The following is a 23652-nucleotide window of genomic DNA, read 5'->3' as shown; positions in this document are numbered from 1 at the left end:
GAAATACCATTGTCAGAATATGCTACAGTGCATGAAAACTTAAAATAAATGGTTGTGAGAGGGAGAGGGAGAGGGGGAGGGAGGGGGCGGGGGGAGAAAGAGAGCGGGCTGGAGGGAGGAAGGAGGGAGGGAAGGAGGAAGGGAGAGAGAGAGAGAGACAGAGAGAGAGGAAACAAAGAAAATATGGTATTCGGGGGTTGGGGGGCTATGTTTTTACATGGAAAAGATTTTAGGCTTTTAATCAAGTGGAAATGGCTCTGTGGCTGGTATCTCAGCCTGTTGATGCTTTGTTGAGTTGCTTGGAACATGCAAGGAAGGAGACCTGAAGCACTCCCAACCAGGTTGCATGTCTCCAAGTTACTGAAATCCCACAGACCTCCTCCCTGTGCCACAAAGTTCTGGGCACTGAGCTCTGTAGTTCCCCACAAGTCGCAAAGCACCCCAGATTTACTTTCTCAAAGTTGCTAGTGACTGCTACCCCACCTCGACCACTATATTTTCCCCAGATACTTGCTACTGTGGAGTAAGCAGGGCTAATAAAGAGGGAGAGGGGGTTTGCCTATGCAAATCATCTGCCAGGATCCTACCTGGCAGGTCATTCCATCTTACCAGCTGACACCTGGGCAGCGGCAGGTAATTTGGAGAACAGACATATACGGACAGGCCACAAAGCAAAGGTTGGGCCGTTGATTGAGGATCCCTTTAGCCATGCCTCCCTAAGTTACCGAGGTCCAGAAAAATTCCACCCTCAGCTCTCATAGAGAGGTCCTTGGCCGATCGTGGCCGATCAGGGGAGTAAAGGGTCGGGGGTGACTGCACACTGCCTCACCTTTTCACTGCTTTCTACAGTGGTAATGCTTTTGCAGAAGGGGCCAGTACAAGTGATTTTGTTCTGCGCTGTGGGAAAGTGGTTAATGTCAGTGGATAAATGTCAAACTACTTGCGCTGTTCAACACACATACATGCAGAGAAATAATGTTATGTTTTTTGGGGAAGATCTAGAGGGTCCTGCTGATGATTTATTAAACTGTCTGCTACTCTTTCTTTTACATAGAGTCTTCCCTGCCCAGGAATGTTTAAGGCATATTGTATGTCCCTCCCTTACAATGAAAACTCTGTTGAAAGCACAGAGGTACATAGGAATGGATCTGTTAAGAAATGAAACAAAAAGCCTGGAAAATGTCGAACCAGGTAGTATTTGGACTTACAAAAGACGGACTCACAGTCAAATGTGCTATCCGTTGACCCACTGACCCCCTTACCTTTTGTGTAAGACTTTTGCTCTCAGTAGGGTTGTCCAAAGTTCTCTTCTTAAAGCGGCTTTCTTATAAAAAATCCTAGACCTGCTTTTTGTGGCACACATGCCTCATATCCCGTTGCTCTTGATAAACTCACATCATCTCCCCCCAATACAAGCTGTAAAAGATTTCCAGGCCTTATCCGAGCAAACTAGACGTGGGTCGAAGGTTCAGCAATCCTTAAATCAGCAGTAAAGTTAACATTGAAATCAGCCTCAGAATCTCTTCAAGGATGGTCCAACATCTATTGCTTACAGGGCTCAATCGGACAGCTTCTGGCACTGATGCCTTAAGCCACCTCCTGTTGTTGCCTTGTCCTTGATACAGCCATGGGCCCACATACACTCAGTGGTACAGAGTTTTTCTCATGTCTATGGGTCTATTGTGATGCTCTCAGGCTTGCATCACCCAGCCATTGTGATGGGGAGGGGTGTCATTTTGCAAGCACCCTGGAGCATGAATCTGTATATCTTCAAATATAATTGGCATTAAACCAAACCCTTTAGGACCAGATCAATACAGCAGCAAAGAATGCTTATTCATTGTTGTTTCCCTCTTCATTTCATACCACCCGATATTTAAATGGTGTTTGGACTTTCTACCCTCTGACATAAGGACATTTGGTATGGCAAACCTTTGACTAGATGTCCTAATCAATGGTTTGATTGACTCTCCCTTTGCACTTGCTTCAGCAACACATGTACTAATATTGGAATGATAATGTGAACATTAAATTGTCCCCTGCTCTAAAGGATGACACGCACATTCGTAAAGCATTCACTATTTTTGGCACATGACAGGACAGAAACTTTCTTAATTTGCAAGTCTTTATTTTTTAATACATGTTTTTTTAATGAAGATTGAAATTGTATGTTCATACATATTACACGACAACACAATACATTTTGCGCCAAATTCAACACTCATGCCTCAGGAGCCTTTTACTTGTGAGTCCTATTGACTGAATGAACAGCCCCCTCTCCTTCAATTTCTTGACTTGTACTTTTAGAAGTGGCACGCTTCTTTTGTTTTTTTATCCCATTTTACCAAACTCGGTATTATCAGTTTCCACCTTGTTGTGCACTCCAGCGTAAACTGCTTTAAGGTGCTATTTGCAAACATTGTTCTGAACTACAGCTTTACTTGCTTCTAGGCCTTAATCTTTAATTGGGGCTGAGCAGTGTACTCTGGCTTTGGCTGCTTTTAGTTGGTTGGTTTCTTTTTTGATTTCTGTAACTTTCAAAGAGTCCCATTGTGAAATACCGTTGTCAGAATGTGCTACAGTGCATGAAAACTTAAAATAAATGGTTGTGAGAGGGGGAGGGAGGGGGCGGGGGGAGAAAGAGAGCGGGCGGGAGGGGGGAAGGTTAAGGAGGGAGGGAGAGAGAGAGAGAGAGAGAGAGAGAGAGAGAGAGAGAAAAAACAAAGAAAATATGGTATTCGGGGGGGGCTATGTTTTTACATGGAAAAGATTTTAGGCTTTTAATCAAGTGGAAAGAGGCTCTGTGGCTGGTATCTCAGCCTGTTGATGCTTTGTTGAGTTGCTTGGAACATGCAACAAAGGTGACCTGAAGCACTCCCGACCAGGTTGCATGTCTCTAATTTACTGAAATCCCACAGACCTCCTCCGTGTGCCACAAAGTACCTGAGCTCTGCAGTTGTTCCCCACAAGTCGCCAAGCTCCCCAGATTTACTTTCTCAGAGTTGCTAGTTACTGCTACCCTACCTCGACCACTATATTTTCCCCAGATACTTGCTACTGTGCAGAAAGCAGGGCTAAGAGAGAGGGAGAAGGGGTGTGCCTATGCAAATCATCTGCCAGGATCATTCCTGGGAGGTCATTCCATCCCACCAAATGACACCCGAGCAGCGGCACATAATTTGGAGAACAGAAATATTCGGACAGGCCACAAAGCAAAGGCTGGGCCGTTGATTGAGGAACCCTTTAGCCATGTCTCCCTAAGTTACCGAGGTCCAGAAAAATTCCACCCTCAGCTCTCATAGAGAGGTCCTTGGCCGATCGTGGCCGATCAGGGCCGTGAAGGGTCGGGGTGACTGCACACTGCCTCACCTTTTCACTGCTTTCTACAGCGGTAATGCTTTTGCAGAAGGGACCTGTACAAGTGATTTTATTCTGCGCTGTGGGAAAGTGACATTTAACCACTGGCATTAACCAAACGACTTGCGCTGCTCAACGCACATACATGCAGAGAAATCATTTCATGTTTTTTGGGGAAGGTCTAGAGGGTCTTGCTGATTATTTATGAAGCTGTACGCTACTCTTGCTTTTACAGAGAGTCTTCCCTGCCCAGGAATGTTTAAGGCATACTGTATATCCCTCCCTTACAATGAAAACTCTGTTAAAAGCACAGAGGTACATAGGAATGGATCTGTTAAGAAATGAAACGAAAAACCTGGACAAAATGTCGAAACGGGTAGGATTTGGACTTAGCACACCTGACTGTGAGTCAGTTAATTGTATCTCTTCACCCACTGACCCCCTTTCCTTTTGTGTAATCCTTTTGCTCTCAATAGGATTTTCCAAAGTGGCTTTCATATAAAAGATCATAGACCTGCATTTTGTGGCACACAAGCCTCATATCCCGTTGCTCTTTATAAATTCACATCATCTCCCACCAATACAAGCTGTAAAAGGTTTTCAGGGCTTAGCCAAGCAAACTAGACTTGGGTCGAAGGTTAAGCAATCCTTAAATCAGCAGCAGAGTTAACATTGAAATCAGCCTCAGAATCTCTTAAAGGATGGTCCAACATCTGTTGCTTGCAGCACGCAATGGGGCAGCCTGGGTGCTGACAGCTTAAGCCAGCTCCTGTTCTTGCCTTGTCCTTGATCCAGCCATGGGCCCACATGCACTCAGAGGAATAGAGTGTTTCTCGTGTCTATGGGTCTGCCGTGATGCTCTCACGCTTGCATCACCCAGCCTTCGTGATGGGGAGGGTGTGTCAATTTGCAAGCACCCTGCAGCATGAATCTGTTTATCTTTAAATATAATTGCTATTAAACCAAACCCTTTAGGACCGGATCAATATGGCAGAAAAAGAATGCTGATGTATTGCTGTTTGCCTCTTAATTTCATACCATCCAACATATAAATGGTGTTTGGTCAATGATTTGCCATATCAAATGTCCTTATGTCACAGGCAGAAAGTTCAGAGGTCCTAATCAATGGTTTGGTTGGCTCTCCCTTTGCGCTTGCCTTAAGGCGCCAGCACCAGAGGCTGCCCGATTGCGCCCTGAAAGCAACCAATGTTGACCCATCCTTTAAGAGATTCTGAGGCTGATTTCAATGTTATTTTTGCTGCTGATTTAACGATTGCTCAACCTTCGACCCACGTCTAGTTTCCTTGGCTATGCCCTTGACATCTTTTACAGCTTGCATTGGTGGGAGATGATGTGAGTTTATCGAGAGCAACGGGATATGAGGCATGTGGGCCATAAAAAACAGCTCTGGGATTTTCTTTTAATAAGAAAGCCCCTTTAAGTAGGGAACTTTGGATGGACAGCCCTGCTGAGAGCAAAAGGATTACACAAAAGATAAGGGGGTCAGTGGGTCAAGGGATAGCACATCTGACTGTGAGTCAGTTTATTGTTAGTCCAAATCCTACCTGTTTCAACATTTTTCCAGGCTTTTTGTTTAATTTCTTAACAGATCCATTCCTATGTAGCTCAGCAACACATGTACTAATATTGGAATGATAATGGGAACATTGAATTGGCCCCTGCTCTGAAGGATGACACGTACATTTGTAAAGCATTCACTATTTTTAGCACATGACGGGACAGAAACTTTGTTAATTTGCAAGTCTTTATTTTTTAATTCATCTTTTTTGATGAAGATTGAAATTGTATGTTCATAGGGGCTGACGCCTGGGCAGCGGCAGGCAATTTGGAGAACAGAAATATTATTCATACATATTAAACAACAACACAATACATTTTGCGCCAAATTCAACACTAATGCCTCAGGAGCCTTTTACTTGTGAGTCCTAGTGACTGAATGAACAGCCCCGTCCCCTTCAATTTCTTGACTTGTACTTTTAGAAGTGGCACGGTTCCCATTCGACCAAATTCAGTATTATCACTTTCCCCATTGTTGTGCACGCCAGCGTAAACTGCTTTAAGGTGCTATTTGCAAACATCGCTCTGAACTACAGCTTTATTTGCTTCTAGGCCTTTATCTTTAATTGGGGCTGAGCAGTGTACTCTGGATTTGGCTGCTTTTAGTTGGTTGATTTCTTTTTTGATTTCTGTAACCTTCAAAGAGTCCCATTATGAAATACCATTGTCAGAATATGCTACAGTGCATGAAAACTTAAAATAAATGGTTGGGAGAGGGAGAGGGAGAGGGGGAGGGAGGGGGCGGGGGGAGAAAGAGAGCGGGCGGGAGGGAGGAAGGAGGGAGGGAAGGAGGAAGGGAGAGAGAGAGAGAGACAGAGAGAGAGGAAACAAAGAAAATATGGTATTCGGGGGTTGGGGGGCTATGTTTTTACATGGAAAAGATTTTAGGCTTTTAATCAAGTGGAAATGGCTCTGTGGCTGGTATCTCAGCCTGTTGATGCTTTGTTGAGTTGCTTGGAACATGCAAGGAAGGAGACCTGAAGCACTCCCAACCAGGTTGCATGTCTCCAAGTTACTGAAATCCCACAGACCTCCTCCCTGTGCCACAAAGTTCTGGGCACTGAGCTCTGTAGTTCCCCACAAGTCGCAAAGCACCCCAGATTTACTTTCTCAAAGTTGCTAGTGACTGCTACCCCACCTCGACCACTATATTTTCCCCAGATACTTGCTACTGTGGAGTAAGCAGGGCTAATAAAGAGGGAGAGGGGGTTTGCCTATGCAAATCATCTGCCAGGATCCTACCTGGCAGGTCATTCCATCTTACCAGCTGACACCTGGGCAGCAGCAGGTAATTTGGAGAACAGACATATACGGACAGGCCACAAAGCAAAGGTTGGGCCGTTGATTGAGGATCCCTTTAGCCATGCCTCCCTAAGTTACCGAGGTCCAGAAAAATTCCACCCTCAGCTCTCATAGAGAGGTCCTTGGCCGATCGTGGCCGATCAGGGGAGTAAAGGGTCGGGGGTGACTGCACACTGCCTCACCTTTTCACTGCTTTCTACAGTGGTAATGCTTTTGCAGAAGGGGCCAGTACAAGTGATTTTGTTCTGCGCTGTGGGAAAGTGGTTAATGTCAGTGGATAAATGTCAAACTACTTGCGCTGTTCAACACACATACATGCAGAGAAATAATGTTATGTTTTTTGGGGGAAGATCTAGAGGGTCCTGCTGATGATTTATTAAACTGTCTGCTACTCTTTCTTTTACATAGAGTCTTCCCTGCCCAGGAATGTTTAAGGCATATTGTATGTCCCTCCCTTACAATGAAAACTCTGTTGAAAGCACAGAGGTACATAGGAATGGATCTGTTAAGAAATGAAACAAAAAGCCTGGAAAATGTCGAACCAGGTAGTATTTGGACTTACAAAAGACGGACTCACAGTCAAATGTGCTATCCGTTGACCCACTGACCCCCTTACCTTTTGTGTAATACTTTTGCTCTCAGTAGGGTTGTCCAAAGTTCTCTTCTTAAAGCGGCTTTCTTATAAAAAATCCTAGACCTGCTTTTTGTGGCACACATGCCTCATATCCCGTTGCTCTTGATAAACTCACATCATCTCCCCCCAATACAAGCTGTAAAAGATTTCCAGGCCTTATCTGAGCAAACTAGACGTGGGTCGAAGGTTCAGCAATCCTTAAATCAGCAGTAAAGTTAACATTGAAATCAGCCTCAGAATCTCTTCAAGGATGGTCCCACATCTATTGCTTACAGGGCTCAATCGGACAGCTTCTGGCACTGATGCCTTAAGCCACTTCCTGTTGTTGCCTTGTCCTTGATACAGCCATGGGCCCACATACACTCAGTGGTACAGAGTTTTTCTCAAGTCTATGGGTCTATTGTGATGCTCTCAGGCTTGCATCACCCAGCCATTGTGATGGGGAGGGGTGTCATTTTGCAAGCACCCTGGAGCATGAATCTGTATATCTTCAAATATAATTGGCATTAAACCAAACCCTTTAGGACCAGATCAATACAGCAGCAAAGAATGCTTATTCATTGTTGTTTCCCTCTTCATTTCATACCACCCGATATTTAAATGGTGTTTGGACTTTCTACCCTCTGACATAAGGACATTTGGTATGGCAAACCTTTGACTAGATGTCCTAATCAATGGTTTGATTGACTCTCCCTTTGCACTTGCTTCAGCAACACATGTACTAATATTGGAATGATAATGTGAACATTTAATTGTCCCCTGCTCTAAAGGATGACACGCACATTCGTAAAGCATTCACTATTTTTGGCACATGACAGGACAGAAACTTTCTTAATTTGCAAGTCTTTATTTTTTAATACATGTTTTTTTAATGAAGATTGAAATTGTATGTTCATACATATTACACGACAACACAATACATTTTGCGCCAAATTCAACACTCATGCCTCAGGAGCCTTTTACTTGTGAGTCCTATTGACTGAATGAACAGCCCCCTCTCCTTCAATTTCTTGACTTGTACTTTTAGAAGTGGCACGCTTCTTTTGTTTTTTTATCCCATTTTACCAAACTCGGTATTATCAGTTTCCACCTTGTTGTGCACTCCAGCGTAAACTGCTTTAAGGTGCTATTTGCAAACATTGTTCTGAACTACAGCTTTACTTGCTTCTAGGCCTTAATCTTTAATTGGGGCTGAGCAGTGTACTCTGGCTTTGGCTGCTTTTAGTTGGTTGGTTTCTTTTTTGATTTCTGTAACTTTCAAAGAGTCCCATTGTGAAATACCGTTGTCAGAATGTGCTACAGTGCATGAAAACTTAAAATAAATGGTTGTGAGAGGGGGAGGGAGGGGGCGGGGGGAGAAAGAGAGCGGGCGGGAGGGGGGAAGGTTAAGGAGGGAGGGAGAGAGAGAGAGAGAGAGAGAGAGAGAGAGAGAGAGAGAGAAAAAACAAAGAAAATATGGTATTCGGGGGGGGCTATGTTTTTACATGGAAAAGATTTTAGGCTTTTAATCAAGTGGAAAGAGGCTCTGTGGCTGGTATCTCAGCCTGTTGATGCTTTGTTGAGTTGCTTGGAACATGCAACAAAGGTGACCTGAAGCACTCCCGACCAGGTTGCATGTCTCTAATTTACTGAAATCCCACAGACCTCCTCCGTGTGCCACAAAGTACCTGAGCTCTGCAGTTGTTCCCCACAAGTCGCCAAGCTCCCCAGATTTACTTTCTCAGAGTTGCTAGTTACTGCTACCCTACCTCGACCACTATATTTTCCCCAGATACTTGCTACTGTGCAGAAAGCAGGGCTAAGAGAGAGGGAGAAGGGGTGTGCCTATGCAAATCATCTGCCAGGATCATTCCTGGGAGGTCGTTCCATCCCACCAAATGACACCCGAGCAGCGGCACATAATTTGGAGAACAGAAATATTCGGACAGGCCACAAAGCAAAGGCTGGGCCGTTGATTGAGGAACCCTTTAGCCATGTCTCCCTAAGTTACCGAGGTCCAGAAAAATTCCACCCTCAGCTCTCATAGAGAGGTCCTTGGCCGATCGTGGCCGATCAGGGCCGTGAAGGGTCGGGGTGACTGCACACTGCCTCACCTTTTCACTGCTTTCTACAGCGGTAATGCTTTTGCAGAAGGGACCTGTACAAGTGATTTTATTCTGCGCTGTGGGAAAGTGACATTTAACCACTGGCATTAACCAAACGACTTGTGCTGCTCAACGCACATACATGCAGAGAAATCATTTCATGTTTTTTGGGGAAGGTCTAGAGGGTCCTGCTGATTATTTATGAAGCTGTACGCTACTCTTGCTTTTACAGAGAGTCTTCCCTGCCCAGGAATGTTTAAGGCATACTGTATATCCCTCCCTTACAATGAAAACTCTGTTAAAAGCACAGAGGTACATAGGAATGGATCTGTTAAGAAATGAAACGAAAAACCTGGACAAAATGTCGAAACGGGTAGGATTTGGACTTAGCACATCTGACTGTGAGTCAGTTAATTGTATCTCTTCACCCACTGACCCCCTTTCCTTTTGTGTAATCCTTTTGCTCTCAATAGGATTTTCCAAAGTGGCTTTCATATAAAAGATCATAGACCTGCATTTTGTGGCACACAAGCCTCATATCCCGTTGCTCTTTATAAATTCACATCATCTCCCACCAATACAAGCTGTAAAAGGTTTTCAGGGCTTAGCCAAGCAAACTAGACTCGGGTCGAAGGTTAAGCAATCCTTAAATCAGCAGCAGAGTTAACATTGAAATCAGCCTCAGAATCTCTTAAAGGATGGTCCAACATCTGTTGCTTGCAGCACGCAATGGGGCAGCCTGGGTGCTGACAGCTTAAGCCAGCTCCTGTTCTTGCCTTGTCCTTGATCCAGCCATGGGCCCACATGCACTCAGAGGAATAGAGTGTTTCTCGTGTCTATGGGTCTGCCGTGATGCTCTCACGCTTGCATCACCCAGCCTTCGTGATGGGGAGGGTGTGTCAATTTGCAAGCACCCTGCAGCATGAATCTGTTTATCTTTAAATATAATTGCTATTAAACCAAACCCTTTAGGACCGGATCAATACGGCAGAAAAAGAATGCTGATGTATTGCTGTTTGCCTCTTAATTTCATACCATCCAACATATAAATGGTGTTTGGTCAATGATTTGCCATATCAAATGTCCTTATGTCACAGGCAGAAAGTTCAGAGGTCCTAATCAATGGTTTGGTTGGCTCTCCCTTTGCGCTTGCCTTAAGGCGCCAGCACCAGAGGCTGCCCGATTGCGCCCTGAAAGCAACCAATGTTGACCCATCCTTTAAGAGATTCTGAGGCTGATTTCAATGTTATTTTTGCTGCTGATTTAACGATTGCTCAACCTTCGACCCACGTCTAGTTTCCTTGGCTATGCCCTTGACATCTTTTACAGCTTGCATTGGTGGGAGATGATGTGAGTTTATCGAGAGCAACGGGATATGAGGCATGTGGGCCATAAAAAACAGCTCTGGGATTTTTTTTTAATAAGAAAGCCCCTTTAAGTAGGGAACTTTGGATGGACAGCCCTGCTGAGAGCAAAAGGATTACACAAAAGATAAGGGGGTCAGTGGGTCAAGGGATAGCACATCTGACTGTGAGTCAGTTTATTGTTAGTCCAAATCCTACCTGTTTCAACATTTTTCCAGGCTTTTTGTTTAATTTCTTAACAGATCCATTCCTATGTAGCTCAGCAACACATGTACTAATATTGGAATGATAATGGGAACATTGAATTGGCCCCTGCTCTGAAGGATGACACGTACATTTGTAAAGCATTCACTATTTTTAGCACATGACGGGACAGAAACTTTGTTAATTTGCAAGTCTTTATTTTTTAATTCATCTTTTTTGATGAAGATTGAAATTGTATGTTCATAGGGGCTGACGCCTGGGCAGCGGCAGGCAATTTGGAGAACAGAAATATTATTCATACATATTAAACAACAACACAATACATTTTGCGCCAAATTCAACACTAATGCCTCAGGAGCCTTTTACTTGTGAGTCCTAGTGACTGAATGAACAGCCCCGTCCCCTTCAATTTCTTGACTTGTACTTTTAGAAGTGGCACGGTTCCCATTCGACCAAATTCAGTATTATCACTTTCCCCATTGTTGTGCACGCCAGCGTAAACTGCTTTAAGGTGCTATTTGCAAACATCGCTCTGAACTACAGCTTTATTTGCTTCTAGGCCTTTATCTTTAATTGGGGCTGAGCAGTGTACTCTGGATTTGGCTGCTTTTAGTTGGTTGATTTCTTTTTTGATTTCTGTAACCTTCAAAGAGTCCCATTATGAAATACCATTGTCAGAATATGCTACAGTGCATGAAAACTTAAAATAAATGGTTGTGAGAGGGAGAGGGAGAGGGGGAGGGAGGGGGCGGGGGGAGAAAGAGAGCGGGCGGGAGGGAGGAAGGAGGGAGGGAAGGAGGAAGGGAGAGAGAGAGAGAGACAGAGAGAGAGGAAACAAAGAAAATATGGTATTCGGGGGTTGGGGGGCTATGTTTTTACATGGAAAAGATTTTAGGCTTTTAATCAAGTGGAAATGGCTCTGTGGCTGGTATCTCAGCCTGTTGATGCTTTGTTGAGTTGCTTGGAACATGCAAGGAAGGAGACCTGAAGCACTCCCAACCAGGTTGCATGTCTCCAAGTTACTGAAATCCCACAGACCTCCTCCCTGTGCCACAAAGTTCTGGGCACTGAGCTCTGTAGTTCCCCACAAGTCGCAAAGCACCCCAGATTTACTTTCTCAAAGTTGCTAGTGACTGCTACCCCACCTCGACCACTATATTTTCCCCAGATACTTGCTACTGTGGAGTAAGCAGGGCTAATAAAGAGGGAGAGGGGGTTTGCCTATGCAAATCATCTGCCAGGATCCTACCTGGCAGGTCATTCCATCTTACCAGCTGACACCTGGGCAGCAGCAGGTAATTTGGAGAACAGACATATACGGACAGGCCACAAAGCAAAGGTTGGGCCGTTGATTGAGGATCCCTTTAGCCATGCCTCCCTAAGTTACCGAGGTCCAGAAAAATTCCACCCTCAGCTCTCATAGAGAGGTCCTTGGCCGATCGTGGCCGATCAGGGGAGTAAAGGGTCGGGGGTGACTGCACACTGCCTCACCTTTTCACTGCTTTCTACAGTGGTAATGCTTTTGCAGAAGGGGCCAGTACAAGTGATTTTGTTCTGCGCTGTGGGAAAGTGGTTAATGTCAGTGGATAAATGTCAAACTACTTGCGCTGTTCAACACACATACATGCAGAGAAATAATGTTATGTTTTTTGGGGGAAGATCTAGAGGGTCCTGCTGATGATTTATTAAACTGTCTGCTACTCTTTCTTTTACATAGAGTCTTCCCTGCCCAGGAATGTTTAAGGCATATTGTATGTCCCTCCCTTACAATGAAAACTCTGTTGAAAGCACAGAGGTACATAGGAATGGATCTGTTAAGAAATGAAACAAAAAGCCTGGAAAATGTCGAACCAGGTAGTATTTGGACTTACAAAAGACGGACTCACAGTCAAATGTGCTATCCGTTGACCCACTGACCCCCTTACCTTTTGTGTAATACTTTTGCTCTCAGTAGGGTTGTCCAAAGTTCTCTTCTTAAAGCGGCTTTCTTATAAAAAATCCTAGACCTGCTTTTTGTGGCACACATGCCTCATATCCCGTTGCTCTTGATAAACTCACATCATCTCCCCCCAATACAAGCTGTAAAAGATTTCCAGGCCTTATCCGAGCAAACTAGACGTGGGTCGAAGGTTCAGCAATCCTTAAATCAGCAGTAAAGTTAACATTGAAATCAGCCTCAGAATCTCTTCAAGGATGGTCCCACATCTATTGCTTACAGGGCTCAATCGGACAGCTTCTGGCACTGATGCCTTAAGCCACTTCCTGTTGTTGCCTTGTCCTTGATACAGCCATGGGCCCACATACACTCAGTGGTACAGAGTTTTTCTCAAGTCTATGGGTCTATTGTGATGCTCTCAGGCTTGCATCACCCAGCCATTGTGATGGGGAGGGGTGTCATTTTGCAAGCACCCTGGAGCATGAATCTGTATATCTTCAAATATAATTGGCATTAAACCAAACCCTTTAGGACCAGATCAATACAGCAGCAAAGAATGCTTATTCATTGTTGTTTCCCTCTTCATTTCATACCACCCGATATTTAAATGGTGTTTGGACTTTCTACCCTCTGACATAAGGACATTTGGTATGGCAAACCTTTGACTAGATGTCCTAATCAATGGTTTGATTGACTCTCCCTTTGCACTTGCTTCAGCAACACATGTACTAATATTGGAATGATAATGTGAACATTTAATTGTCCCCTGCTCTAAAGGATGACACGCACATTCGTAAAGCATTCACTATTTTTGGCACATGACAGGACAGAAACTTTCTTAATTTGCAAGTCTTTATTTTTTAATACATGTTTTTTTAATGAAGATTGAAATTGTATGTTCATACATATTACACGACAACACAATACATTTTGCGCCAAATTCAACACTCATGCCTCAGGAGCCTTTTACTTGTGAGTCCTATTGACTGAATGAACAGCCCCCTCTCCTTCAATTTCTTGACTTGTACTTTTAGAAGTGGCACGCTTCTTTTGTTTTTTTATCCCATTTTACCAAACTCGGTATTATCAGTTTCCACCTTGTTGTGCACTCCAGCGTAAACTGCTTTAAGGTGCTATTTGCAAACATTGTTCTGAACTACAGCTTTACTTGCTTCTAGGCCTTAATCTTTAATTGGGGCTGAGCAGTGTACTCTGGCTTTGGCTGCTTTTAGTTGGTTGGTTTCTTTTTTGATTTCTGTAACTTTCAAAGAGTCCCATTGTGAAATACCGTTGTCAGAATGTGCTACAGTGCATGAAAACTTAAAATAAATGGTTGTGAGAGGGGGAGGGAGGGGGCGGGGGGAGAAAGAGAGCGGGCAGGAGGGGGGAAGGTTAAGGAGGGAGGGAGAGAGAGAGAGAGAGAGAGAGAGAGAAAAAACAAAGAAAATATGGTATTCGGGGGGGGCTATGTTTTTACATGGAAAAGATTTTAGGCTTTTAATCAAGTGGAAAGAGGCTCTGTGGCTGGTATCTCAGCCTGTTGATGCTTTGTTGAGTTGCTTGGAACATGCAACAAAGGTGACCTGAAGCACTCCCGACCAGGTTGCATGTCTCTAATTTACTGAAATCCCACAGACCTCCTCCGTGTGCCACAAAGTACCTGAGCTCTGCAGTTGTTCCCCACAAGTCGCCAAGCTCCCCAGATTTACTTTCTCAGAGTTGCTAGTTACTGCTACCCTACCTCGACCACTATATTTTCCCCAGATACTTGCTACTGTGCAGAAAGCAGGGCTAAGAGAGAGGGAGAAGGGGTGTGCCTATGCAAATCATCTGCCAGGATCATTCCTGGGAGGTCATTCCATCCCACCAAATGACACCCGAGCAGCGGCACATAATTTGGAGAACAGAAATATTCGGACAGGCCACAAAGCAAAGGCTGGGCCGTTGATTGAGGAACCCTTTAGCCATGTCTCCCTAAGTTACCGAGGTCCAGAAAAATTCCACCCTCAGCTCTCATAGAGAGGTCCTTGGCCGATCGTGGCCGATCAGGGCCGTGAAGGGTCGGGGTGACTGCACACTGCCTCACCTTTTCACTGCTTTCTACAGCGGTAATGCTTTTGCAGAAGGGACCTGTACAAGTGATTTTATTCTGTGCTGTGGGAAAGTGACATTTAACCACTGGCATTAACCAAACGACTTGCGCTGCTCAACGCACATACATGCAGAGAAATCATTTCATGTTTTTTGGGGAAGGTCTAGAGGGTCCTGCTGATTATTTATGAAGCTGTACGCTACTCTTGCTTTTACAGAGAGTCTTCCCTGCCCAGGAATGTTTAAGGCATACTGTATATCCCTCCCTTACAATGAAAACTCTGTTAAAAGCACAGAGGTACATAGGAATGGATCTGTTAAGAAATGAAACGAAAAACCTGGACAAAATGTCGAAACGGGTAGGATTTGGACTTAGCACATCTGACTGTGAGTCAGTTAATTGTATCTCTTCACCCACTGACCCCCTTTCCTTTTGTGTAATCCTTTTGCTCTCAATAGGATTTTCCAAAGTGGCTTTCATATAAAAGATCATAGACCTGCATTTTGTGGCACACAAGCCTCATATCCCGTTGCTCTTTATAAATTCACATCATCTCCCACCAATACAAGCTGTAAAAGGTTTTCAGGGCTTAGCCAAGCAAACTAGACTCGGGTCGAAGGTTAAGCAATCCTTAAATCAGCAGCAGAGTTAACATTGAAATCAGCCTCAGAATCTCTTAAAGGATGGTCCAACATCTGTTGCTTGCAGCACGCAATGGGGCAGCCTGGGTGCTGACAGCTTAAGCCAGCTCCTGTTCTTGCCTTGTCCTTGATCCAGCCATGGGCCCACATGCACTCAGAGGAATAGAGTGTTTCTCGTGTCTATGGGTCTGCCGTGATGCTCTCACGCTTGCATCACCCAGCCTTCGTGATGGGGAGGGTGTGTCAATTTGCAAGCACCCTGCAGCATGAATCTGTTTATCTTTAAATATAATTGCTATTAAACCAAACCCTTTAGGACCGGATCAATACGGCAGAAAAAGAATGCTGATGTATTGCTGTTTGCCTCTTAATTTCATACCATCCAACATATAAATGGTGTTTGGTCAATGATTTACCATATCAAATGTCCTTATGTCACAGGCAGAAAGTTCAGAGGTCCTAATCAATGGTTTGGTTGGCTCTCCCTTTGCACTTGCCTTAAGGCGCCAGCACCAGAGGCTGCCCGATTGCGCCCTGAAAGCAACCAATGTTGACCCATCCTTTAAGAGATTCTGAGGCTGATTTCAATGTTATTTTTGCTGCTGATTTAACGATTGCTCAACCTTCGACCCACGTCTAGTTTCCTTGGCTATGCCCTTGACATCTTTTACAGCTTGCATTGGTGGGAGATGATGTGAGTTTATCGAGAGCAACGGGATATGAGGCATGTGGGCCATAAAAAACAGCTCTGGGATTTTTTTTTAATAAGAAAGCCCCTTTAAGTAGGGAACTTTGGATGGACAGCCCTGCTGAGAGCAAAAGGATTACACAAAAGATAAGGGGGTCAGTGGGTCAAGGGATAGCACATCTGACTGTGAGTCAGTTTATTGTTAGTCCAAATCCTACCTGTTTCAACATTTTTCCAGGCTTTTTGTTTAATTTCTTAACAGATCCATTCCTATGTAGCTCAGCAACACATGTACTAATATTGGAATGATAATGGGAACATTGAATTGGCCCCTGCTCTGAAGGATGACACGTACATTTGTAAAGCATTCACTATTTTTAGCACATGACGGGACAGAAACTTTGTTAATTTGCAAGTCTTTATTTTTTAATTCATCTTTTTTGATGAAGATTGAAATTGTATGTTCATAGGGGCTGACGCCTGGGCAGCGGCAGGCAATTTGGAGAACAGAAATATTATTCATACATATTAAACAACAACACAATACATTTTGCGCCAAATTCAACACTAATGCCTCAGGAGCCTTTTACTTGTGAGTCCTAGTGACTGAATGAACAGCCCCGTCCCCTTCAATTTCTTGACTTGTACTTTTAGAAGTAGCACGGTTCCCATTCGACCAAATTCAGTATTATCACTTTCCCCATTGTTGTGCACGCCAGCGTAAACTGCTTTAAGGTGCTATTTGCAAACATCGCTCTGAACTACAGCTTTATTTGCTTCTAGGCCTTTATCTTTAATTGGGGCTGAGCAGTGTACTCTGGATTTGGCTGCTTTTAGTTGGTTGATTTCTTTTTTGATTTCTGTTACCTTCAAAGAGTCCCATTATGAAATACCATTGTCAGAATATGCTACAGTGCATGAAAACTTAAAATAAATGGTTGTGAGAGGGAGAGGGAGAGGGGGAGGGAGGGGGCGGGGGGAGAAAGAGAGCGGGCGGGAGGGAGGAAGGAGGGAGGGAAGGAGGAAGGGAGAGAGAGAGAGAGACAGAGAGAGAGGAAACAAAGAAAATATGGTATTCGGGGGTTGGGGGGCTATGTTTTTACATGGAAAAGATTTTAGGCTTTTAATCAAGTGGAAATGGCTCTGTGGCTGGTATCTCAGCCTGTTGATGCTTTGTTGAGTTGCTTGGAACATGCAAGGAAGGAGACCTGAAGCACTCCCAACCAGGTTGCATGTCTCCAAGTTACTGAAATCCCACAGACCTCCTCCCTGTGCCACAAAGTTCTGGGCACTGAGCTCTGTAGTTCCCCACAAGTCGCAAAGCACCCCAGATTTACTTTCTCAAAGTTGCTAGTGACTGCTACCCCACCTCGACCACTATATTTTCCCCAGATACTTGCTACTGTGGAGTAAGCAGGGCTAATAAAGAGGGAGAGGGGGTTTGCCTATGCAAATCATCTGCCAGGATCCTACCTGGCAGGTCATTCCATCTTACCAGCTGACACCTGGGCAGCAGCAGGTAATTTGGAGAACAGACATATACGGACAGGCCACAAAGCAAAGGTTGGGCCGTTGATTGAGGATCCCTTTAGCCATGCCTCCCTAAGTTACCGAGGTCCAGAAAAATTCCACCCTCAGCTCTCATAGAGAGGTCCTTGGCCGATCGTGGCCGATCAGGGGAGTAAAGGGTCGGGGGTGACTGCACACTGCCTCACCTTTTCACTGCTTTCTACAGTGGTAATGCTTTTGCAGAAGGGGCCAGTACAAGTGATTTTGTTCTGCGCTGTGGGAAAGTGGTTAATGTCAGTGGATAAATGTCAAACTACTTGCGCTGTTCAACACACATACATGCAGAGAAATAATGTTATGTTTTTTGGGGAAGATCTAGAGGGTCCTGCTGATGATTTATTAAACTGTCTGCTACTCTTTCTTTTACATAGAGTCTTCCCTGCCCAGGAATGTTTAAGGCATATTGTATGTCCCTCCCTTACAATGAAAACTCTGTTGAAAGCACAGAGGTACATAGGAATGGATCTGTTAAGAAATGAAACAAAAAGCCTGGAAAATGTCGAACCAGGTAGTATTTGGACTTACAAAAGACGGACTCACAGTCAAATGTGCTATCCGTTGACCCACTGACCCCCTTACCTTTTGTGTAATACTTTTGCTCTCAGTAGGGTTGTCCAAAGTTCTCTTCTTAAAGCGGCTTTCTTATAAAAAATCCTAGACCTGCTTTTTGTGGCACACATGCCTCATATCCCGTTGCTCTTGATAAACTCACATCATCTCCCCCCAATACAAGCTGTAAAAGATTTCCAGGCCTTATCCGAGCAAACTAGACGTGGGTCGAAGGTTCAGCAATCCTTAAATCAGCAGTAAAGTTAACATTGAAATCAGCCTCAGAATCTCTTCAAGGATGGTCCCACATCTATTGCTTACAGGGCTCAATCGGACAGCTTCTGGCACTGATGCCTTAAGCCACTTCCTGATGTTGCCTTGTCCTTGATACAGCCATGGGCCCACATACACTCAGTGGTACAGAGTTTTTCTCAAGTCTATGGGTCTATTGTGATGCTCTCAGGCTTGCATCACCCAGCCATTGTGATGGGGAGGGGTGTCATTTTGCAAGCACCCTGGAGCATGAATCTGTATATCTTCAAATATAATTGGCATTAAACCAAACCCTTTAGGACCAGATCAATACAGCAGCAAAGAATGCTTATTCATTGTTGTTTCCCTCTTCATTTCATACCACCCGATATTTAAATGGTGTTTGGACTTTCTACCCTCTGACATAAGGACATTTGGTATGGCAAACCTTTGACTAGATGTCCTAATCAATGGTTTGATTGACTCTCCCTTTGCACTTGCTTCAGCAACACATGTACTAATATTGGAATGATAATGTGAACATTTAATTGTCCCCTGCTCTAAAGGATGACACGCACATTCGTAAAGCATTCACTATTTTTGGCACATGACAGGACAGAAACTTTCTTAATTTGCAAGTCTTTATTTTTTAATACATGTTTTTTTAATGAAGATTGAAATTGTATGTTCATACATATTACACGACAACACAATACATTTTGCGCCAAATTCAACACTCATGCCTCAGGAGCCTTTTACTTGTGAGTCCTATTGACTGAATGAACAGCCCCCTCTCCTTCAATTTCTTGACTTGTACTTTTAGAAGTGGCACGCTTCTTTTGTTTTTTTATCCCATTTTACCAAACTCCGTATTATCAGTTTCCACCTTGTTGTGCACTCCAGCGTAAACTGCTTTAAGGTGCTATTTGCAAACATTGTTCTGAACTACAGCTTTACTTGCTTCTAGGCCTTAATCTTTAATTGGGGCTGAGCAGTGTACTCTGGCTTTGGCTGCTTTTAGTTGGTTGGTTTCTTTTTTGATTTCTGTAACTTTCAAAGAGTCCCATTGTGAAATACCGTTGTCAGAATGTGCTACAGTGCATGAAAACTTAAAATAAATGGTTGTGAGAGGGGGAGGGAGGGGGCGGGGGGAGAAAGAGAGCGGGCGGGAGGGGGGAAGGTTAAGGAGGGAGGGAGAGAGAGAGAGAGAGAGAGAGAGAGAGAGAGAAAAAACAAAGAAAATATGGTATTCGGGGGGGGCTATGTTTTTACATGGAAAAGATTTTAGGCTTTTAATCAAGTGGAAAGAGGCTCTGTGGCTGGTATCTCAGCCTGTTGATGCTTTGTTGAGTTGCTTGGAACATGCAACAAAGGTGACCTGAAGCACTCCCGACCAGGTTGCATGTCTCTAATTTACTGAAATCCCACAGACCTCCTCCGTGTGCCACAAAGTACCTGAGCTCTGCAGTTGTTCCCCACAAGTCGCCAAGCTCCCCAGATTTACTTTCTCAGAGTTGCTAGTTACTGCTACCCTACCTCGACCACTATATTTTCCCCAGATACTTGCTACTGTGCAGAAAGCAGGGCTAAGAGAGAGGGAGAAGGGGTGTGCCTATGCAAATCATCTGCCAGGATCATTCCTGGGAGGTCATTCCATCCCACCAAATGACACCCGAGCAGCGGCACATAATTTGGAGAACAGAAATATTCGGACAGGCCACAAAGCAAAGGCTGGGCCGTTGATTGAGGAACCCTTTAGCCATGTCTCCCTAAGTTACCGAGGTCCAGAAAAATTCCACCCTCAGCTCTCATAGAGAGGTCCTTGGCCGATCGTGGCCGATCAGGGCCGTGAAGGGTCGGGGTGACTGCACACTGCCTCACCTTTTCACTGCTTTCTACAGCGGTAATGCTTTTGCAGAAGGGACCTGTACAAGTGATTTTATTCTGCGCTGTGGGAAAGTGACATTTAACCACTGGCATTAACCAAACGACTTGTGCTGCTCAACGCACATACATGCAGAGAAATCATTTCATGTTTTTTGGGGAAGGTCTAGAGGGTCCTGCTGATTATTTATGAAGCTGTACGCTACTCTTGCTTTTACAGAGAGTCTTCCCTGCCCAGGAATGTTTAAGGCATACTGTATATCCCTCCCTTACAATGAAAACTCTGTTAAAAGCACAGAGGTACATAGGAATGGATCTGTTAAGAAATGAAACGAAAAACCTGGACAAAATGTCGAAACGGGTAGGATTTGGACTTAGCACATCTGACTGTGAGTCAGTTAATTGTATCTCTTCACCCACTGACCCCCTTTCCTTTTGTGTAATCCTTTTGCTCTCAATAGGATTTTCCAAAGTGGCTTTCATATAAAAGATCATAGACCTGCATTTTGTGGCACACAAGCCTCATATCCCGTTGCTCTTTATAAATTCACATCATCTCCCACCAATACAAGCTGTAAAAGGTTTTCAGGGCTTAGCCAAGCAAACTAGACTCGGGTCGAAGGTTAAGCAATCCTTAAATCAGCAGCAGAGTTAACATTGAAATCAGCCTCAGAATCTCTTAAAGGATGGTCCAACATCTGTTGCTTGCAGCACGCAATGGGGCAGCCTGGGTGCTGACAGCTTAAGCCAGCTCCTGTTCTTGCCTTGTCCTTGATCCAGCCATGGGCCCACATGCACTCAGAGGAATAGAGTGTTTCTCGTGTCTATGGGTCTGCCGTGATGCTCTCACGCTTGCATCACCCAGCCTTCGTGATGGGGAGGGTGTGTCAATTTGCAAGCACCCTGCAGCATGAATCTGTTTATCTTTAAATATAATTGCTATTAAACCAAACCCTTTAGGACCGGATCAATACGGCAGAAAAAGAATGCTGATGTATTGCTGTTTGCCTCTTAATTTCATACCATCCAACATATAAATGGTGTTTGGTCAATGATTTGCCATATCAAATGTCCTTATGTCACAGGCAGAAAGTTCAGAGGTCCTAATCAATGGTTTGGTTGGCTCTCCCTTTGCGCTTGCCTTAAGGCGCCAGCACCAGAGGCTGCCCGATTGCGCCCTGAAAGCAACCAATGTTGACCCATCCTTTAAGAGATTCTGAGGCTGATTTCAATGTTATTTTTGCTGCTGATTTAACGATTGCTCAACCTTCGACCCACGTCTAGTTTCCTTGGCTATGCCCTTGACATCTTTTACAGCTTGCATTGGTGGGAGATGATGTGAGTTTATCGAGAGCAACGGGATATGAGGCATGTGGGCCATAAAAAACAGCTCTGGGATTTTTTTTTAATAAGAAAGCCCCTTTAAGTAGGGAACTTTGGATGGACAGCCCTGCTGAGAGCAAAAGGATTACACAAAAGATAAGGGGGTCAGTGGGTCAAGGGATAGCACATCTGACTGTGAGTCAGTTTATTGTTAGTCCAAATCCTACCTGTTTCAACATTTTTCCAGGCTTTTTGTTTAATTTCTTAACAGATCCATTCCTATGTAGCTCAGCAACACATGTACTAATATTGGAATGATAATGGGAACATTGAATTGGCCCCTGCTCTGAAGGATGACACGTACATTTGTAAAGCATTCACTATTTTTAGCACATGACGGGACAGAAACTTTGTTAATTTGCAAGTCTTTATTTTTTAATTCATCTTTTTTGATGAAGATTGAAATTGTATGTTCATAGGGGCTGACGCCTGGGCAGCGGCAGGCAATTTGGAGAACAGAAATATTATTCATACATATTAAACAACAACACAATACATTTTGCGCCAAATTCAACACTAATGCCTCAGGAGCCTTTTACTTGTGAGTCCTAGTGACTGAATGAACAGCCCCGTCCCCTTCAATTTCTTGACTTGTACTTTTAGAAGTAGCACGGTTCCCATTCGACCAAATTCAGTATTATCACTTTCCCCATTGTTGTGCACGCCAGCGTAAACTGCTTTAAGGTGCTATTTGCAAACATCGCTGTGAACTACAGCTTTATTTGCTTCTAGGCCTTTATCTTTAATTGGGGCTGAGCAGTGTACTCTGGATTTGGCTGCTTTTAGTTGGTTGATTTCTTTTTTGATTTCTGTAACCTTCAAAGAGTCCCATTATGAAATACCATTGTCAGAATATGCTACAGTGCATGAAAACTTAAAATAAATGGTTGTGAGAGGGAGAGGGAGAGGGGGAGGGAGGGGGCGGGGGGAGAAAGAGAGCGGGCGGGAGGGAGGAAGGAGGGAGGGAAGGAGGAAGGGAGAGAGAGAGAGAGACAGAGAGAGAGGAAACAAAGAAAATATGGTATTCGGGGGTTGGGGGGCTATGTTTTTACATGGAAAAGATTTTAGGCTTTTAATCAAGTGGAAATGGCTCTGTGGCTGGTATCTCAGCCTGTTGATGCTTTGTTGAGTTGCTTGGAACATGCAAGGAAGGAGACCTGAAGCACTCCCAACCAGGTTGCATGTCTCCAAGTTACTGAAATCCCACAGACCTCCTCCCTGTGCCACAAAGTTCTGGGCACTGAGCTCTGTAGTTCCCCACAAGTCGCAAAGCACCCCAGATTTACTTTCTCAAAGTTGCTAGTGACTGCTACCCCACCTCGACCACTATATTTTCCCCAGATACTTGCTACTGTGGAGTAAGCAGGGCTAATAAAGAGGGAGAGGGGGTTTGCCTATGCAAATCATCTGCCAGGATCCTACCTGGCAGGTCATTCCATCTTACCAGCTGACACCTGGGCAGCAGCAGGTAATTTGGAGAACAGACATATACGGACAGGCCACAAAGCAAAGGTTGGGCCGTTGATTGAGGATCCCTTTAGCCATGCCTCCCTAAGTTACCGAGGTCCAGAAAAATTCCACCCTCAGCTCTCATAGAGAGGTCCTTGGCCGATCGTGGCCGATCAGGGGAGTAAAGGGTCGGGGGTGACTGCACACTGCCTCACCTTTTCACTGCTTTCTACAGTGGTAATGCTTTTGCAGAAGGGGCCAGTACAAGTGATTTTGTTCTGCGCTGTGGGAAAGTGGTTAATGTCAGTGGATAAATGTCAAACTACTTGCGCTGTTCAACACACATACATGCAGAGAAATAATGTTATGTTTTTTGGGGAAGATCTAGAGGGTCCTGCTGATGATTTATTAAACTGTCTGCTACTCTTTCTTTTACATAGAGTCTTCCCTGCCCAGGAATGTTTAAGGCATATTGTATGTCCCTCCCTTACAATGAAAACTCTGTTGAAAGCACAGAGGTACATAGGAATGGATCTGTTAAGAAATGAAACAAAAAGCCTGGAAAATGTCGAACCAGGTAGTATTTGGACTTACAAAAGACGGACTCACAGTCAAATGTGCTATCCGTTGACCCACTGACCCCCTTACCTTTTGTGTAATACTTTTGCTCTCAGTAGGGTTGTCCA

General features: G+C 44.3%; 4 non-coding genes across 4 annotated transcripts; all 4 read left to right on the top strand.

Annotated features, from left to right (window-relative positions):
- The first annotated feature begins 1981 nt into the window (after nucleotides 1-1981).
- Nucleotides 1982-2086, top strand: LOC138570780 (U6 spliceosomal RNA). The gene has a single exon (XR_011303809.1). It is a non-coding gene; the product is annotated as a U6 spliceosomal RNA (small nuclear RNA).
- A 5486-nt stretch (nucleotides 2087-7572) lies between these two features.
- LOC138570851 (U6 spliceosomal RNA) lies at nucleotides 7573-7677 on the top strand. The gene has a single exon (XR_011303872.1). It is a non-coding gene; the product is annotated as a U6 spliceosomal RNA (small nuclear RNA).
- Nucleotides 7678-13167: 5490 nt separating this feature from the next.
- Nucleotides 13168-13272, top strand: LOC138570850 (U6 spliceosomal RNA). Its single transcript, XR_011303871.1, has one exon. It is a non-coding gene; the product is annotated as a U6 spliceosomal RNA (small nuclear RNA).
- Nucleotides 13273-18747: 5475 nt separating this feature from the next.
- On the top strand, nucleotides 18748-18852 carry LOC138570849 (U6 spliceosomal RNA). Its single transcript, XR_011303870.1, has one exon. It is a non-coding gene; the product is annotated as a U6 spliceosomal RNA (small nuclear RNA).
- Nucleotides 18853-23652: the final 4800 nt, after the last annotated feature.

This window comes from Ambystoma mexicanum, chromosome 2q (assembly GCF_040938575.1).
Source record: "Ambystoma mexicanum isolate Mex_15411 chromosome 2q, UKY_AmexF1_1, whole genome shotgun sequence".
NCBI classification, from domain to species: Eukaryota; Metazoa; Chordata; class Amphibia; order Caudata; family Ambystomatidae; genus Ambystoma; species Ambystoma mexicanum.
Note: the sequence above shows the minus strand (reverse complement) of the source record. Positions and strands in the feature narration are given on the sequence as shown.